Here is a 19,783-nt window from a genome sequence, read left to right as displayed (position 1 = left end):
AGATAATAGAAGCTTACAATAGTAAAAAAATCGACTTAAATATAACTAGCAAGCTTTACTACATCAATAAATATTTAAGTAAAAGTTCGTTTTTCTAAATAATGATAATAAATCGTAGAGATTAATACGCTCGACTGAAGCTAAAAAGTAATTTGACATAATGGCCGGAACATAAGCCAACAAAAAAAAAAGTGAAGTTGGAGTTGCGACATAGAACAGGTTGTTGTGGAAAATTGTATAATGCGTAAGCCCGCTGAAGCGGATCCTATTACTTTGGCAATTTTCCTTTAAAAACGAAAATATAAAATTAATACAAGTTCTTCTCAAAATCTGACCACATCCTACTTAAATAAACATAAATATTAAATTAATAATAGCTTTCAATTTATGTAATAATCAGTCCTGTAGTCAAGATCGCAATTTTAATATAAGTTTAAACTTCCTGGTTGTTACTTATGCCGCTAGAGGTCGCGAGTTGATAAATATTGTAATCGTATGTTGCAATTACAAGTATTTGTTTTGAGAGTCATTTCATTGGCATTTTGGTTTTGTGGTTATCAATTATACCGCTAGATGCCGCTGCAGGTGAAGAAAAGTTTTTGTTGTTAAACATTTTTGGCGGGGAATATGAGGAGAGTTCTTGTGTTGATGTTAAAAGACGAATAAAACTAAGCCTAAGTCTAAGTCCTAAGCCCCTTGAAGCTTTTCCCTTTCTGTGTACCAATATAATAATGAGTATATTAGAAATGAACCCAAAATATTGCATATTGTTAGGTATATTCCATATTAAGTTCTGTTTAATTATTTTTTTTATCTTGTTTGTTTTAGGTAAATGGACTTCAGCACTACCAAGTCCTCGAGTAAAGGTTTACGATGGAACGAGCCTGCCTAGAAGATGCCTACTTAGTGATACCTTCAAAATACTCGGGGTTGTATGTGCTCGGAAACACATTAGCAGGCAGAAAATTCTACATCTGGGCTGTGTTTATTATGCAATAACCCAACCTCCGGTTAAAAAAACCGACCTCAAAAGTCATGCATCCCCTAGTTTACCACCCTTAGAGGTGCAATATTTTCTTCAAATTTAAATGGGATCACTTCTGAGGTATCCTTTTTCCAACAAAAAAAGAATCATCAATATCGGTTCACAAATAAAAAAAACATACGGACGAATTGAGAACCTCCTCCTTTTTTTGAAGTCGGTTAATAAAGACGAGAATACCGGCCATATAGTGACATTATCTCACTGTGTGTGTGGATGTGTCGACAGTTAATTCTGCAGAGCCTTATTATATCTTTTTTTATCTTGTTTCAAAACTTGTGTTGTTTTTGATGAACATAAACAGGGCAAAGGGAACGTCAAACTTCTCATTTTAAATGAATTGAAAGAATTTTTCAACTCTATGCCACACGTGATAATAAGGTGTAAAATCCAAAATGTCAAGCTTGAGGTGCTCTTGGCTGGCTACATGATGTTTATCTTGCTATAGATAAATTATAGTATATATCCTGTTAATTGTGACTAAATTATAATTATATTCTAGAAAATTTGTAATTTAATAAACAAAACTAAACTTTAATTATCCAATTGAGTGCCAGTTAAATGCATGTTATTGTTGTAATTAGTCATGAGTGAATGTAATGTTCCAGAATCATCGAGTTGACGATAATAGAGTCTGTAGCTGAGAAATTGATAAAATCGTGTTAGCAAAGATTGTTGAAATTTGGCTTAACGTACCCGTCGTATAATAAAGTAACAGGTGATTAGATAGGTTATAAAAATAATACGAGCTACACCAAACAACAATGTATTATGGGAAATTTTATAACTCTCCATTTATTTATTTTTATGCATAAAATGTACCGACTAATTTCTCTCACATTAAACGTTGTGATTTTAGTACTCCAACAATTTCTCTTTGTAAATACTAAGCGTATTAAAAATATATTTTATGGTAATGTTATCATTCGTGGTAACTTTTACCACGAATGATAAATTGATTAGTGGTGATTCAATAAAATTTTCAATTAAAATTCGAGTTTTTTTAAGTGACAACAAATCATATGCCTGGTGGTAAGCGACACGCATTTATTTTTATACCTTATCAGCTTTAACTTGTAGTAGCATTTTAATGTATCTCTTTATTATGATTGTAACAAATCAAAACAATAGTACAATGTAGCACGATTGGCTTTTACTTCTACAGTGTAAAGGTTAATCTGTGAAGCCCTACGAAGATGCTCGCGGACCCCCCAGTTGTCGGTGACCCTAGATTAGGCAACACTGCCGTAAGCAATAGGAAATTTATATTTTTTCACGGCTGTTCAACCAAACAAAAGTCATTTGTAATAGTTTGTAACACAACGCAATGGGCAATTTGTTAAATTGTACGCAGCCACGTAATTATTTTATGCTTCGTTAATTTTCGACAATACCTGAGAATTTTAGCTAATATAATTTAATCGAATCTAACTTAGTAGCAGTTGCTTAGAAGTAGCTCCTTCACAAGGGTTTGTCCAGAGAAGTACTACCACCCTATCTATTTCTACCGCCAAGCTGTGTCAGCATTACTGTGTTCCGGTTTTGAAGGGTTAGGGTGCTGGTGAAATTACAGGCACATGGGACTTGGCAACTTATGTCTCAGGGTGACGGGCGCAGTGGCAGTGCAACTGTTATGGACTGGCGTGATTAAGCTTACCACGACTGATATTATAAAAAAATGAACTTCTCTCTTGTTCCGTTGAGGGCAACGGAACAGAGGTCCTCATAGTACAAGTAATTCCCTAATATGAAATCAGTTGGTGTGGTTGGCACATTATACAATGTGATGTTACGAATATTTAAGACATTTAAGCACTTTTCACCGAGGGGTACGTAGCTAGATAAGGTTGGCAAACGCTGGTTCTTATTTTTTTTTACAGTAGCTTATTGTACTTTATTACAGTATCGCCGTTCGTTTTGTTATTTTTTTAATTTATTTTATTTTATTAGTTAAGCCGCTTGCTGCAGCTGCTTTTTCATTAGACTTCAATGTCTAACGTGCGTTTCGTGAATGTTTTGGAGCAATACCTTTCGTTAACGACGAAGGAAAATATCGTGGCGTAATCTGCATGTTGAACAAGGTTCCTTGAAAAACGTATGAAGAGCCCAATATGCATTGCCAATGATGTATAATGTTCTATTCTATTATATTATAATTTATTGTTTTGTATTAGCATGCACTACGAGGACTGCTAGTCGCGAAGCAAAACAGCGAATTCAGGAATTTAGTACCTCTTGGTACACTAGATGTCGCGACAAATACCAAACAGCTATTTTTGTAACTAATTTGTTGTACATTGACAAAATTTGTCAAAGCCACCTACTCTAATTTCTAGTGATATAAACAAATCAACTAGATGGCGCTTATTGCAGATTTTTATGGATACTGTCGGCTATTCTCTTATTTTGTTTAGACCTACCCATATTAGCAAGAATTAATTTTTAAATTATTTTGTAACACACAATGCCATCTATAGATATGCATATTTGATAATATTATATTGTGTACAGAGTGATTAATATTTGATAATATTACAAGGAAAAAACTGACTTCTTATATTTCATATTAAAGAGCCATTTTCATATTATAATTTATGATCAGCGCCATCTAGACATAAGACGGAATGTTGATTTTTTTCAAAGTTACGACCTGTAGTATGTAAATTATCATTCGTCGGTCAAGTATCAGTCGTCTTGAGTTATGGGTCCATGGTATTAGAGTACGGTACCCTATTTCTAACCTCTATCAAAACCACATAGTTTAAAATAGCTGGGTTTATCGGACTTTGAGCGAAATAACTGCCGTCAACTTTCTTGTGAAATTGAACGATAAGTTTTAAGCGCGTTTGCACCACAATTTATGATGTGCGTTACGAGTTAGAGAAGAGTTTGTGCAATACGTAGTACCTATACATATTAAACGCATATTATAGTGCAAAACATATGAAGCAACTTCCATTTTCTATGTAAAACCACGGAATACGAAGAGTGTTGATTTATTGGGTTTAGGAGTAGCGCATTGAGAGTTCGACAGTTATATATAAGTTACGTATAGAGTCAGCTGGTAAGAGGAATACCAGGGGTAGAGGGACTTGAAGCCTTAACTCATAATCTAAAGAATTTGGCACTATAGTCTCTCAGTCGATTATACAGACAAAATTAGTTTAAATTATTTTAAAGAAATGTTCTGTGTCCTTGAAGCTCTGGCCACCCAGAGTCTGAAGCTTATTTCAAGACTTCCAGATTGAGCTTGGCAATTCATATCCAGGAGGTTCTCTTCCACGGATGAAGTTGAACCTCGCCTGGACTTCACAGCTCCAACCGACCAACCAAACCAAACAAAGCACTGTCGAACTGTAGACGGGACAAGTTGTGCGCCTGGTGGTAAGCGACACGCCTATCCTTAACAGTTGTAGTGCCACTCAGAGCTTTAAATCGCAAAGATCTTAGGGGCACAGCCACTGCGCCCGTCACCCTGAGATATAAGTTGTCAAGTCCTTCCAAACCGGAAAGAAGTAAAGCTCACACCACTGCTTTGCGGCAAAAATAGGTAATGTGGCAGTATTTCCTTGGACGAACTCTTTCACAAGGAGCTCTACGGCTATTTAGAGAGACATTATATTTATAGAAACATTGCGATTTCTCAAATTCCACAATCGGTCAATTTAAGCTTAACGCTTTTTAACCTATAAAATTTCGTAAGGGTGATAGATTTACATAACATTTGATATTTATTACCTGTTAGATTTGATGTACCTTGTAAGGTATAAATGTTACTTACTTACGAAATAACACATTTTACTTTCTTAAAGTTATTGGAAAGACCTTGTCTTTTTCCGTTTAAGTTCCTATTGAAATTGTGGCGACGCGTCCTCTTTCATTGTCATCCCAGCTGTTTATCTCTCTTTTTTCAGGTTCCTGGCCACTTACTTTGAAATTTTGAATCGTGACGATCGTAAGAGTTAGACTCTTTGTAAAGCAGCATAATATTTGTAGAAAATGCAGGCCCTTTTGGGGTAAGATCCTTTGTAAACATGTCTAACCTGTTAACCTGTATGTAATTTATGTAGGGTGTGTTTTTGTTACAGCCCTTACTTTACCATTCTTCCTATTCCTATTTTCCAATTAATGATCGTTTTGTCACGATGTTTTCGTACACCGTTAACCGTCGAAACGTCGGCCTCTTGATTGTCCTTCTTTTTGGACAACCACCGTGTTCTTTGGTTTACAATTTTGTTTCATTGTAAATATTAAAATGTTTTCCTTATTCCGGTACGCAACAGTGCCTGAAACTCAGTAGGCCACGTAATGACGACAAACGGTATTGGCGGTTTTCGTCACAATGGGTGCTTGGAAGGCGTTTGACTTAACAACAACATTGGACAACGTAATAGTTGTTGTATGATGTACGTCTCGATGAACACATCTACGAAGCGAAATTAAGTGTCCCGATCGTATTTATTGAAATAAAAATGCGTACCATCGTCCATTAAATTGTGGCCAAGCCAGCAAATTTCAGCAAACTTTACATGGAGATGGTCCACATTGAATATATACGTCTAGGGATATAATTATGAAAAGTAAGCAAAGTCATTTCTATCAATACAAATATATTTCTAAAATTATTACTAGAAGAACGGTTGCTTCTGAATTTAATGGTCGATGGTTCGAATCCCCGTGGCGGCTTGCAACTATGAGTAATATTTTCAAGTTTCGTACATTTGTACTAGAAGGAAAACCTGCAAGTCAAATAAGGTCGACATTCGATAACTCTTGGAATATGGGTGAAGTATCCAACCCACATTGTGCCAGCGTGGCTAACAATGGCCGAGAACTTAGAGATGGTGATGTATCAACAACAAACACTTTTTATTTATTTAATTTACTTTGTTTTATTTATTTATTAACGATGATATTCACAGCTCCAAAGGGCCTTAAACCTCATCATCGAACTTAAGGGTTATATTTTTGTCGGTGGAGCGTCTTCTAATCATCTCTCTTATAAGCCAGCTGCTTGACCTCCTTATACGACACGACATCGGCATTTTGCTTTATTTGGTCTATGTAACTGCGCCTAGATTGACCTCTTCCCCTCGATCTTTCCCTCCAAAATGGTTTTAAAGAAGTTGTGACATGTCATATCAAATGTCCAATCTTTTTCCCGCGTCTATAATCTATAGTATTTTTTTCTCGTTTACGTTTACGGTAATAGTAAAGAACTTGAACAAAAAGAAACCTACAAAATATTATAAATGATTTTACTCATAAATTAGTTTACACATTGTTGCGAATGTGAAATACTTACTGAGTAAGATAAGACAGTTCAGATTGTAATTAACTTCTGCCCAACATATGACAGGATGTTTATGTTTATTCCTTAGTAATAAAAAGTGTTATGACTAAGGCACAATTACCAGCGGACCCCGCACTAAACTCTAGGCTTGTTTTTGTTGCAATAACAAACCAGCAGTTTCCTATTTGCCCAATTCAAAATCTTCACACCGCAGTGGTGCGGTTAGGCAACTGGTCCGACATTAATCTAGTGAACAAAAATAGCAGAATTTCCCATGACAATGATAATTCGTGGATATCATCATGCAACGAACCTGCTTTTGACCAATTTGGGATGATTAACTACGAGAATTTGAAAATGCAAATGATTCATTGTTGGCTGCTTTTTAGATTACCACACTGGATTTTATTAACATACAAATATTTGAAATAACTAAATACATACACTCCACTGCGGGAAATTTAATACAGTAGTGATTATTAGTAGATATTGGATACTTTTTTTATTGACTTAAAAAAAAAAATTATTTCGAAATGACTGTATTTTTCATAACATCGCATAACATCGTATAACAATATTTTTTGAACCGATTTTTTGAACTGAAATTTGTGAATCGATTTCGATAATTCTTTTTTGTTAGAAAGGAGATACCTCAATAGTGGTCCCATTTAAATTCGAAGAAAATATCTCACGTCAAAGGCGACAAATTAGGGGATGAATTTTATTATATATATTCATCCGCTTTCCGTTAACCGACTTCAATAAAACTTAGCAAATAATGCAATTCCAGAAACTTAGAGGTTGGTTTTTTCTATAGAAAAATAACAATAATAACAGAAATAACAAGGCACACACTCATAACCGCGCACTAGGGAAACTCTGTATCGCGGGTACCATGGACACACATATAGACAATCACAAATTACACCCAGACTCACGAAAGAAATAAATATATTCCATACAAATATTTCTTCCGGCCCGGAATGGAAACCGGGTCCTCTGCGTGGCAGACTAGCAAGTTAACCGTTCGTCCACCGAGGCAGTGAAGCTTTCTAGGTACCAACTCAAATTGCACAATCTACGAATGGCATGACTGGATCGTTCCTCAATCGATCGTAGTCTCGGTGTGTGAAAAGTGCTTTTCATAAAAATAACATCTACATGAAAGAAATCATGCATATGTGTGAAATTTTATATTTAGTATGGGGTGTTGGACCTTGACCCCAGCATTGTGCTCAAAATTGGAGTCCTTTAAGATGTGGCTGTACAGACGTACGCTTGGCATACGTGGGTACATAAGGTCAGCGTTGAGGTTCTTCGTCGAATGGGAAAAAATGTAGGATATACTGGGAACTGTAATAGACACCGGATCAACCGGATACCGGATTCAACTAATAAAACAGGGGAAAATCCAAGGAAAGCATAGTCGTAGTAGAAGGAAAACTTCGTGGTTGAAGAATCTGAGAGACTGGTTCAACTTTAGCGCTCGTTCCCTCTTTCGAGCGGCAGTTTAAAAAATGAGAATAGCCACGATGGTCGCCAACCTTCGTAGAGAAGCGGCGCACTAAGAAGAAGAAGAAGAAACTTTATAATTCCCTTATTTCAGCATAAAAAGGTTATCAACTAATTCAATCGTATATATTTTGAACCTCTCTCCTGAAATGTTGTCATTTTGCAGATGTGGACTTATTACAACAAGAGTGCGCGATATGCATGAAATTTGAAACAAACATTAAAAAATTTCGATCTGTGTGTGAAAATTAAGGTCAAAGGTCACCATGTACACTGTTGGAAAAAATATTCAATTATAACATTTTTCGCACGAATATTAAAACTGTTAAAAAATAAATATATGGGGGCGGGTTTCCTTTACGAAGTAAAGTTGTCTGCTTATCGGTATTCTACATGATATATCATGGAGAGTATTCCAGTGGACTTCACGTAGACTCGGGTTCCATCACTATGTTGTGGATAATCCAAATATTCACACGAAGTGTTTCTCTTCTACATTTATATGGCGAACGCCTGTGGAATGGAATTCCCTGCCTGTAGACTTTTCTTATGATAAACAAGTCGCGCGTCTGGTCTGGTGGTTAGTAAGAGCTTTAAATCGCAAAATATTTGAGGGACACTGCTATTGTGCTCATCATTCTGAAACATAAGTTGACAAGTTCCGTGTGCATGTAGTTTCACCAGCCCCCATACAAAGCCGAAACGCAGTAATGGTCATATTATAAAATAGGTAAGCTGGCAGTACTTCCCTGGACAAACTCTTTTACAAGAAACTGTACTGCTACTATTGGACTTATTCCCCGGACATTGTAACTTGGATCATTTTAAGGCGAGAGTGAATGGGCATTATTTCGATGTGCATGCTCCATAGTGGGCCTCATCGTCACTTTTTGCCAGGTGAGATGGTGGGAAAGTAAGTAAGTGCGCATTTGACCTCAACGACCTCCGTAACTATACGTGACCTTCATTGTTATACCTATTTAGAAAAAAGAGAGTGTTTAGGCTACATTTGCGGGTTGGGTATTTTTCACTTGCTAACCGACTTCAAAAAAGGAGGAGGTTCTCAATTTGTCTGTATTAACGCAAATTTGCAAAGCTGTATTAAAGCAAATTTGTGAACCGACTTGGATGATTTTTTGTTTGAAAGAGGGTACCTTAGCAGTGAATTTAAATTTGAAGAAAATATTCCCGACGAAATAAACCGACTTACTTTTCGGTAACCGATTTCAATAAACCTTGGCAAATAGATGTAATTCCACGAAATTTTGCGGTCGGTTTTATTAGTACTCTATACTGAGATTATTCCAAGTGTTGTCAACGATTCCTTATGTTAAGTGTGTGCGTTATTACAAGAAAAAGTTATAGGTACATCAAAGTCACAGGGACTCGAATAGACGACCTGAGACAACCGTTTTTCCACTGGACTACCACCGGTCTCCAAATAAACGCACTTAAAATAAATCTTTCACCTCTTCGCGGTTCAGTGGTCGCGTAAAGCACCGACACATTAAGGTCCATAAAATATTTCTTATCTGTTCACCACGCTGCTTTCCGTTGTAATTAATAATGACAACATAACAATTTGCGTTGCTCAATGCGAGATGTAACCATTGGAAACAATAGGCAACGCTAGCAACGTGCTGTTTTGTATGTACTTAGTGTTTTTGTTGATATGTTTTTAAATGGATTCTTTAAAATTCACGTAGAAACTTGTGTTAACTATTTTCCTGTGCTCAGTACAAGGACGAGTAATGATTTAAACATATCAATTCTAATACGGTAAGGTTGCTGGTGAAATTATAGGCACATGGGACTTGTCAACTTATGTCTCAGGGTGACGGGAGCTCATGGTCTCAAAAAAAGTTTACACAGATTATTGACTTAGAAATCTATGAGGAGCGTGAAAGGAGAAAAGAAACAATGAAATAATAACTAACAGAAACATCATCTTTTGCCTCTGTACGTGCAACATCAAATTACAGACCTTGTATTTTTGCGTCAAATTGCTTCTGGTACCGTGGACTCCCCGGAACTCGTGTCCAAGATATCCTTTAGAGCCCCTACAAAGACCCTTAGGTTTAACTCACTCCTGTCACTCGAACTTTCGGCAGAATGCATCTCTCTTAGGTGCGAAAAACAGTAAAAAAATATTGTCCAAGCAGGTTGATATTGACCTTTTTAACTCTAGTGTTGCATCGGTGTAGCGTCTTATTAGAAATATGTTTTTGGTGAGTAGATATTTATTTTATTAGTGTTGCGAATTTGTCCTAGTATTCTAACTAGTTATTTATAATTTAAAGCTCATTAATTTCAACATAATGTGTGTCTGTTGGTGAGAAAGAAAGAAAGAAAGAAAGAAAGAAAGAAAGAAATTTATTCACTGAATTTGAAACACTACACACACTTATATCTAAAATTTACAACTAAAAAAGAAAACAACAAGTGACTTATTAATTTAAGTTAGTAAGTGTGCGTAGTGGCTCAAGCGAGGAAAAGGATACGACTCAGCAATATGCCTAATCTCGGTCGAAACAGACGCTGATTTTCAGTCGTTCCTGTATCGGCGTCGACTGAGTCCCGAGGAAATGGTACATGTATATCCTTCCTTTCGTGAGGACCTATAAGTTGCTCTCCATCATTATTTAAGTTTTTATTCTGTAACATAGTCGTTGGGTTTTCAAGAAATAGAAATAAAATTTATTTATTGAGACAACTGAGATCCAATCAAGTGATAGTTTAAAAGACAACAACTTTTTATAAAAACACCGAGCTCAAAATTAGCTTATTTTTCGCTATATTTGATTTTCATTGGAATGACAACAATCCACGCCAAGTTTTATTAATACAGAAAATGGAAGAAATTCAATAGATCGGCTTTATCCCCTAATAACCCTTAGAAGTGGAATATTTCCTTCAAATTTGAATGGGAGCACTAGTGAGGTACCTCCTTTTCAACAACAAAGAATTATCAAAATGTCTACCCAAATGTCAGAATAATCGCGTAACACAGGTACACAATAAAATACTGATGAATGGAGAACATCCAATTTTTTGAAGTCGTTTAAAAAACATAATTGCTTACATGTGTAAGAAGCGTGACTTCACACTGGAAGACGGCATTTTTAACTTAAAATGCAAGAAAGCACAGCACCATTCGGTAAGTATGAAATAGGAAGTATAACTTCATAGTGGCAACAATCTTACAAAGGGGTCACTCCCAAAAGAATGCAGTCAGTGATTTAAATTTTTTGTAATATTTTCAAATTATTTTTTTGAGGGGAATGGAAAAAGAAAAAAATGCAGTAGAGGTGATTCGACTCATTAATATGAACAACTTTTGTCATGGTGACCGCTGATAGTTGTTACAATTTTTTTTGTAGTAAATTTTTTAACAAACGTGCTATCCGTCCCCGTAAGCTTGTGTCCCTATAGTAAACATTTTACTACAAGGACAATAGATATACTAAGATACAAATTTTACTATGGTGATAGTTGTTAATTTTGTGACATATTTTATTGATAGTAATTATGAGATTGATTGATTGAGATTGATGAGATTTTTAGTACAATTGCTAATAATTATGTGTGTCGAAATATTTTAATTTATTTCGTAGTTAAAATTGTATGGGGACAACAGGTAATTTTGATATAACTTTTAATATCAGTACAGCTGGTTTTTTCTGTCGCAATTTGATTTTAAATTAAACATCTCGTATCACAGTTTCAAAAACAAATGCAGTATGACTTTAACATTTTGAATTTGAATCTGCAGAAAAGCTCTCAGCTCCGCAATCATTAGCGATAATGTTCCTATTATAAGTTTTTACGTTTAATTATATCACCAAAAAATGCACCACTTCACGCCACAAATTAGAGCGCATGATTGCAACGCAGGCATTGAATGATATGAAAGGAAGGCCTTTGATCTTCCTATTGTACCTTTTGTACCACACGACTGGTGCTAATGTGCCGGTGTTTTAATTTCTCAGCTTTTTATGTGGTTTTAATGTTCTAATTGTAAAAGGCATGTTCTTGACTAAGATTGATTTTCGTGTGTTGTATTTTATATTATACAATTGTGAAATTTAATTAATTATTGTATAAGTTCTATGTTTAATTTGTTGTACTAATTTATAACATATTTTCACTTTTACGGAAAACCTTAAATTTTTGATGAATTAATTATTTTATGATATTTAACAGGTTTATCAATTAAAAAAATGTTAATAAAAGAAATAAAATAACCTACCTTCTAAGCCTTCACTAAACACTTAATGCCACAAAAAACTGAACAATCGGAAAAAAAACTTAAAGCCGTATTTCAGAATTGACCTAGGTTGCGCGTACGCGTGTATAAAGCGCAAAGCTGCGGAGCGCACTGCGACGAGAATGCAACTCGCGAGACCAGGCTCAGGTGATTGTACCTTTATCTCGACTTGAGAAGAATGAATAATTATGAGATTTTTATAACTTCGAGGTCGCATTTTCAGTGATCTAGAGGCGTACGAATCATTGTAAGTCTCAAAACATAATGTGCGGAATTATCCCTAATTTATAAGCATTGTTTCACCAATGTCATTGTCATGTATGTTATTACAAATTGTAAACGTGTCAACCAACATGATCATAGTTTTGAGAAAATGGACAGGCGTTTAGCTTACCATCAGGCGCACGGCTTGTTCGTCCCGTCACTTGATATAATTAAAAAAAATGGCGCCTAAATATTGTTTCCGTGGTTTGGTGAGTTTTTTTATGATACCAACAGTTACAGTACCACCCAGAGCTATAAATCACAAAGATCTGAAATCTGAGACATAAATTGACAAGTGCCTGTAATTTCCTTACAGGATGGAAAAAAATAAAGGAACTAAGGTAATTTCACGTCATATTGTCTATGGTCATTTTAAATATAATATTTTAGCGCGCATTTCAAAAGTAGACGGGAAAGTGGACGGAAAGTTTCTAATTCATGAAAAACGCCCAGCACTGATGAATGTCGAAACGAAGATACAAATAAATAAATAAATAAGGTTCTATAATAAGGTTCTGACCAAAATTTGCACTACAAGAGTCTTAAAACTATATAGTGAAACAAAAGTTTAATAGCAGTAAAGCTTTTTTTTTATAATATCAAGTGACGGGACGAACAAGTCGTGCGCCTTATGGTAAGCTACACGCCTGTCCATAAGAGTTGCAGTGCCACTCAGAGCTTTAAATCGCAAAGCTCTGAGTGGCACTGTCACTGCGCCAGTCACCCTGAGACGTAAGTTGACAAGTCCCATGTGCCCCTTCAAAACCGGAACGCAGTAATGCTCACATTACGGCTTTATATTTACATTATATATTTCAACTGTTGTTACAATTTAAATATACGGAGGTTTCAAATCTCTTAGTTTGTAAAATCTAGATGACATGACAAGCTACAACTTGACATTAAAAATCTCAATTTTTCGAGTTGTTATGGGTTAACACGCTATTGCTTATCACCATGCTATGGATTTCAAGTATTATATCTAAGTATGATTACAATAAAGATAACGACTCATCCGTAGAACAAAGGCCTATGTGCAAGACTGCTAATTCGTAGTGCATTGTGCATTAAGTTCGTTGTTCTTCGCTATGGATATCAGATCGACCGGTGTTCGACTTTGTATGTCCGAAACGGAATAAGATATAAAAATTATGAAAAAACCCACAGATAGGCCTTATTTTAAATAACGAGATTATGTATTTATCATATTTTGGCTGTATAACTACATCAGCCTCTGTTCTTCGGATGGGTCGGTAATTTAAATAGTTGAATGGAGTTTTATTTAACATAAACAAAACTTTCAAAAAATCTAGCAAATAATTGCTAATTACATGGCTTCTAATTGAAAATGGGTCATTGTCGAAAAGTGAAAAATATTTTGAGAGCCGTGAAATGTTTCAAAACATCTTGATCAGATCACAAGTTGACCGGTCGAGTGAGCACACAGCGCGCCAAGGCGAAGGCTTCGTCTAAAAAACAGTTTGTTATTACATTGTTATATAATTTTGTTCTATTTTAGGCCTGTGCCGTGTTTTGTTCCACTTAGTGCACCGTAGCGGAATTGTGAATGAATCCGATTTCGTTTTTGTTGTAACTTCTGGATATCTCGTCGATTGTCAGGAAACGTTTGTCGCTACTTACTTACGCAACCATTTTCGGAGTGAAATTATTTCCAAAACTCTCCTTTTAACCTGGAAATCATTACGGCCAGAGTGAACTGTCATCTTTCAGACCAGCCGAAATGATCTTGCTGGCCGCCGAAGCCCTTATTGCTGCCTGAAACATTTTTATTAGGCTAATTAATGAAATCCAAACGCCGGCAGCTAAGTTGCCCAACGTATTAGCTATACAAAAGAGGAACGCTATTGAAGCTCATTTTAGTTAATTTCAAACTATAATATATCTTTATCTCATTAGTAATCAACTTATACTGGAAATCCTCACATTGGTTAAACTCTACTACTCATTCGTAAGGCATATTCCCTGAGGAGAATGAGTAAGAAATTCTAGGAGATGCCTTTTGTGAATAAAAATTTGTACATGTTTATCATTAACAATATTTGTTTCAAACATTATGGATGGAGACAACGTGAAAGAGCTAAATCACTCTCATAGCTACGCACCAGCGAAACCATGTGTTGCGGGTGCCATGAACACACACATAGACGACCACAAATTTGACCATACTCACGAGAAAAATAAATGTAGGCCATTCAAATATTACTCCCGGCCCGGGAATCGAACCCGTGACCTGGCAGGCCAGAATGGTAACCGTTCCACTACAGACGCAGTATTATCCTGAAGTTTTTGTTTCAGTAGTTGACGGTTTCAAACCTTGTAAATGGCAAATTTTGAATATCAACCGGATTCTTATTATAGAAGTGTATTTTTTTTAAATATATAATACACACACGCTTGGCCATAATATCACCTGATATTAAGCGACGATGGGACGCCTTTGCCTAAAACAATGCCTATTCACTCTAGCCTTGAATAGCCCCAAATTGCACTTTTCGGGAAATACAGAAGCAGAAGTAGAGTATTCCATTCCTTTGCACGCATTAGAAAAGAGGAAGCAAAGCGCTTAGTGCGAATGGGTGGTACATCAACGGCATAAGGATGGAGTGTTCCGGACCTTCTAGTCGACCGGAGGAGGAACGGCGAGGGTGGTATTAAATTGGAAAGTTCCTGCGCACACCCTCCGAAATGTATTCGATAGAAAACCGACAAGCAGGTTACTTTTCTGCGATGGTCGAGATTTTGGAGCTTCGACTCCACAAGAGAATTGTTGTTAATAAGTCTCTTTGTTTTTCGCTCCTCCGAGTCCAAGGCAGCTAACTGGCAATGGGCAGAGCCGTGGTGGCAGCAGTACTCCATGTACGATCGAAGTTGTGCTTTATACAGATTTAAAAGCTGTTCAGGTGTGAAGTCACGCCTTACCTTGTAAAGTATGCCTAGTTATAAAATTATTATATACTGCCCCTAAATTAATTTGTAAAGGTGACTGTCAATAACAGTCAGTTTATTTCTATCTCTCGTATTAAAGTTAGGCTTATCATTGTTTTATAAGAAAAAATATATTATTCTTCGTAACATAAATTACATTTTCATAAATGTATTGTGACGCCAGTACAAGAATGTTAATTTCTTTAAACTTTATCTCTCAACGACACTCAGGGACCTAGATTGTAAATTGCTTTAACCGCATGTCTATGCAAGACAAATGTTTTATCATTGACCATTAGAATTGATGCCCAATAGTAGTATATTCAAGTACATTCTATTATTACGGGTGGCAATACAAAATGTATTATAAGCACCTGTAAGAAGGCGAGATCCAAATAAACCGATGTCAGTGTGGCTAACAGACAGTATCGTGTATGTGGAATTGTTGCAGCCAGGATGGGAAGACATATGGGGTATGCAGCCTACCCAACCGAAACTTTCATTTTTTTCATTCAATTAGCTAGTGTGACGAGGTGGGATCTACAGCGTGATGTTTTTTTCGTGTTAGCTTAATATTGTTATTCCGTCTGTTTCAGCTGTTTTGTTCTGCTTGAATATTATTAGTTCTTTATCGGTTTTGATGCCAGTCTTATGTATTTCGTTTGCGTGTCTCGCACCACACACGCACATATTAATTTTTTTTTCTAATATAAGTGTGCATTTCACCTCTATCTCACCTGATGGAAAGTGACGATGAGGTCGACGATAGAGCATGCACACCTAAATAATGCCTATTCACTCTCGCCTTGAAAAGGTCCAAGTGATAACGTTTAGGGAACAAGTCTGCAGGCAAGGAATTCCACTCCATAGCCGTTCGCCATATAAATGTGGAACCTAACGCGTCGTGGGAATCTTTGGAATATCCACAACATAGGGGTGAAAGCCGAGATAAAACGTTTATTTGTTACTACATTCACACGTACATAACAGCAAAAAAATAATAAAAAAGAACACAAAAACACAAACAAAACAAAAAATAAACAAAAACAGCAGAGTCGCAGCACTGCTAGACACCCAGTTATGTACGTGTGCTGCAGCAGTGCAAAAAGGTCATAGCTCAGCGTCGGTGTTTACTCAAGAGCAAACCGCTGATTTTCAGCTATAACCTAGAGGTAATCGCGGATACGATATTCAGCTCGCTGACGTCATTTTTCCATTTAGTTATATTTAAACATATAATAATAATTAGAATAGAAACCAAATAAATAGGAAGATAATATAAATATAATGTTTAAAAAATAAATTAAAAATATTAGTGATTTAATTCAAATTATATATTGTAAGTGTACAATATATAAAAGAAAAATTAAGAAAAACAAGTGAAATACAGATATAAAAGAAAATTAAATTGTTAGTGGGTTAATCATGGTTTTAATACACAATATATGCAATAGGACTGGACTGGACTGCAATAGGCTGATGATGATGATATGCAGCAAATTTTCGCCACCTAAGCAAAGCTCTGTGATTCTTTCTTCTTTGAATTTGAGAAATGAACTTCCTAAATTGTGTCTGGTCTAGGCGTTCGTCTGGGAATTCCGCAGCTCTGGTACTCATAGATAGTACACGATCTGATTTAAGACCAAATAATTGGTGTGATTATCTTGTACATTACCGTCGTCATAAACTCAAAAAAAGGTTTTTTTTAATTACATTGCATTTATTGCTTTAATAGTTAGCTGTGTCTTACTTTATTATTATTGCTTGTTACTACGATAATAGTGGTTAATAATATGAAATTGTTCATAAAACAATATGGGCGTGATACATTTGTTCCGCCTTTGTAGTTTCTTTTATTTTTTGAGAAAGTTTAACAATAATATAGTCCACGAAGGTGTATCATCAAAGGTATAAGCGGTATGTCTACTGAGATTTGTTCCGATTATAAAGTATGTTGTGACTATCCATACATTTTGTTGTGTAGTAGAAATAAAACATGTTTATTTTAAAATTTTTGTTGAATTGATATTTAATTATTTTTGTGAAATTGCTCCACTACTTTGTTATAATTATTAATACAAAGATCGAACACTCAGAAAACATTCCTTTGATCCGACCAGATTCGAACCGACGTCTTCTAGCATACCGTGCCAGATGTTTATTTTTAATTTTCGACAACCTCGTTGGCAAAACGGATTGCACCTGTAACATGACTAACGAAAATATTAAAACCAGAACTAATTTACAAAAATTCGTCTTTTTTTATAAAATATAAGTGCGCATTTGACCTCCAATATCTCACCTGATGGAAAGTGACGATGAGGTCGACGATGGAGCATGCACACCTAAATAATGCCTATTCAGTCTCGCCTTGAAAAGGTCCAAGTTATAACGTTCAGGGAACAAGTCTGCAGGCAAGGAATTCCACTCCATAGCCGTTCGCCATATAAATGTCGTGAGAATCTTTGGAATATCAACAACATAGGGGTGGAAGCCAAGCCTACGCCTAGTCCCCCGGTGATGGAAAGGGGAAGGTGGAAATAAATCGTATAATTCCATCTCACACTCTCTGTGATATATCCTGAAAAATACCGATAAGCAGACAACTTTACAGCAGCAGACGAACAGATCGTGCTTCTGGTTAACCAGCACCCTTACCTTCACAACCGGAACGCAGCAAAGCTCACATTACTGTTAGGTGGCTGAAATAGGTAATGTGGCAGTGTTTCCTTGGACGAACTCTTTCAAAAGGAGCTCTGCTATTACATCCCATTCTTTCGTCTTTTCGAGTCGTACCAGTCTCTTCATGTTCATTTATTCCTGGTACTTTGCCATGATACTACGTTATTACCGATAACAGTAAAGGAAAACAAAGATTATGTACCCGTAAAGGTACTTAAGTATGATATACAGTGTTTTGAATAATTTAAGAATAACGTTATTCAAATGTTGCATAATATTCAAATGTATTCAAAACAGTCTTAAAATATGTAATGATAAGTTCTGTAATTATGAGTTTGAACTTTCTTCTTATAAACGTTACAGTTAGTTTACATAATATATATTTTAAGTATTTTGTGTTCTTTTCTACGTAAACAACTAACACGTGAAGGCGATGACCGCGTTTTTGTTTTTCGAAAGATATAATCTGTACATCTTTGAGGTCAGAGTGACCAGCATCTTGCGGAAGAGCGATGGCTAATCGATATAATATAATAGGCCTTCTGCAGGACACAGGTGGTCTACTCACGTTCTTTATCGGACAGTTACTAGTTCGAAACAATTACTGTGAAATAAGTAATACACGACCAAGTCAAAAAACGCATGATACGAATGAAGATTCATCATACTTTCCATTGTGGTCCAGTATTACTTATTTAACAGTAATTATATCGAACGTATGTCCGATGGAGGACGGGAGTAGACTCTCAGAACCAATTTAGAAAAGTTTATTTCCCGAATTGGTTCTGCCGAGATTCGAACCCGGAACCTCCTCATCCAACGCCTATAGTGCAAAATAGAGATGGGAAAAACCGCTTATTAATTTTAAACGTTCGAACGTTATGTTTTTTTAAATAAGTGTGCTTAAAATGCTTTTTAATTTGAAGCTTATAAAATTGTTTAGAAAAACGTTTCAGCGCCAAGACTTTATGTTAAAAAAAACTTGCAACATAGTGTTGACAGCGAAAAACGAGAACAGGTTATCATATGTTAAGCAAGTTTATTTGTAAAACACGAGTTTTATTTATATTTATAACATTATTATTCACATTGACGAATTAATTTGTTTAGGAAACATAGATGACAGGATTTGAAAGGTAGGCACTTTGTAAAAAATGAAATTGTTCAGTATTGGGCTTACGCTTAAAACGACAAGCATGCTTATGTGCTTAAAAACTTATATTAAAAACCAAACTTATTTGAGTGCTTTTTATTTAAAAACTCTCCTCTAGTACGAACCTTTAGCCAACAAGGTCGTTATTGGTCCTCGCATGATTTTCAAGGGCAGCGAAACTTTTTCCTTTGCTGTAAGAGAGGGTATTGCTGCTAAACCTTCACTAACTTAGAATATAAAGTCATAGGTACATGCTGCTACTAGGATTCGAATCGTCGATATCAAAATTTAAAAGCAATCGTTCTACCCGCTTGAGGCAATGTAGAGTGATTTTACTCCTAACTCGGAAACACGGTTAACCGATTGTTTGCTTCTAATTTAGAATTAAAACTTTTGCAATAGAAATAAGTATGGGTGCGTAGAATTTTGCAACCTTGTTACGTGTTTAAAATTAAGTTTGTAAATTGCAAAATGCCTTATCGCTAATCTCACAGATACCTGGGATACTTAAAATTGTTTTTTAATCGTTTGCGTTTATTTATATTTTTTTTACAGATCGAATGATAATGAGATTGTTCTTTGTAATGGTAACAAATGCTCAAACGTTACGGTCTCCGTTACAGT

The 19,783-nt window shown here is 35.7% G+C and overlaps 1 protein-coding gene across 1 annotated transcript in view; it reads right to left on the bottom strand.

Annotated features, from left to right (window-relative positions):
• LOC113226276 (glucose dehydrogenase [FAD, quinone]) overlaps positions 1-12,212 on the bottom strand; it is a 71,129-nt gene extending 58,917 nt beyond the window's left edge. Inside the window, exon 1 of the mRNA XM_026458841.1 lies at positions 12,097-12,212. The gene's annotated coding sequence lies outside the window, so the exon portion shown is untranslated. The remainder of the gene's footprint in view (positions 1-12,096) is intronic.
• Positions 12,213-19,783: the final 7,571 nt, after the last annotated feature.

This window comes from Hyposmocoma kahamanoa, unplaced genomic scaffold (genome assembly GCF_003589595.1).
Source record: "Hyposmocoma kahamanoa isolate Upper Pololo Valley unplaced genomic scaffold, ASM358959v1 185, whole genome shotgun sequence".
In the NCBI taxonomy this organism is placed as follows: domain Eukaryota; kingdom Metazoa; phylum Arthropoda; class Insecta; order Lepidoptera; family Cosmopterigidae; genus Hyposmocoma; species Hyposmocoma kahamanoa.
The sequence above is the reverse complement of the archived record's forward strand: the minus strand, read 5'-3'. Positions and strand labels throughout refer to the sequence as shown.